Source organism: Chlorella variabilis, assembly GCF_000147415.1.
Source record: "Chlorella variabilis unplaced genomic scaffold CHLNCscaffold_23, whole genome shotgun sequence".
In the NCBI taxonomy this organism is placed as follows: domain Eukaryota; kingdom Viridiplantae; phylum Chlorophyta; class Trebouxiophyceae; order Chlorellales; family Chlorellaceae; genus Chlorella; species Chlorella variabilis.
This window is the reverse complement of record NW_005435065.1, coordinates 3,105-3,670: the sequence shown is the minus strand read 5'-3', so window position 1 is coordinate 3,670 and position 566 is coordinate 3,105.

Below are 566 nucleotides of genomic sequence, written 5' to 3'. Positions count from 1 at the left end.
AGGCGCCCTGGGATCCAGCCCTTGCTGCCTAGCTTCCACAGCCCTCCCTGCCCTCAGCTCCCAGCCTCGCACCTCCCAGTCCGCTGCCTCGCCGCCGCCCCACACATGGTTTGGTTGTCTTCGTTAACGTTTTTGCCCCGCTCAGGTCCCCCCTGATTTTGCCCTCGTGCATTGGCACCCCCTAATTTTTCATTCCCCCCACCCAATGCCTTCTCAATATTCCCATCCTCCCCTCCCCACACTGTCCTGCCCATGCGGCCCGCTGCCCCGACCACCCCAGCAGTTTTTGGCTGTCCTGCCAACCCTCCTGCATACCATCTCTGCTTGACTTGCCCGCCGGCCCCCCCACATACCCTTGTCCCGCTCGCGCCGCGAATGTGCGGCGGCGGCGGGCCCGGGCCGCCAGGCAGCGGCCCACCAGAGCCAACGCCTGTAAGCAGCACGGCTCGGATTGAGGGCCCGTTCCCAGGAGATCCAACATTCCCTTGGAGCTTCGCGTGTTAAGGGCAGCTCTGCTCAGATGCAGCGAGTGCAGGGGGCGCAGCCCCGGCGGGTCCGATGCAGAC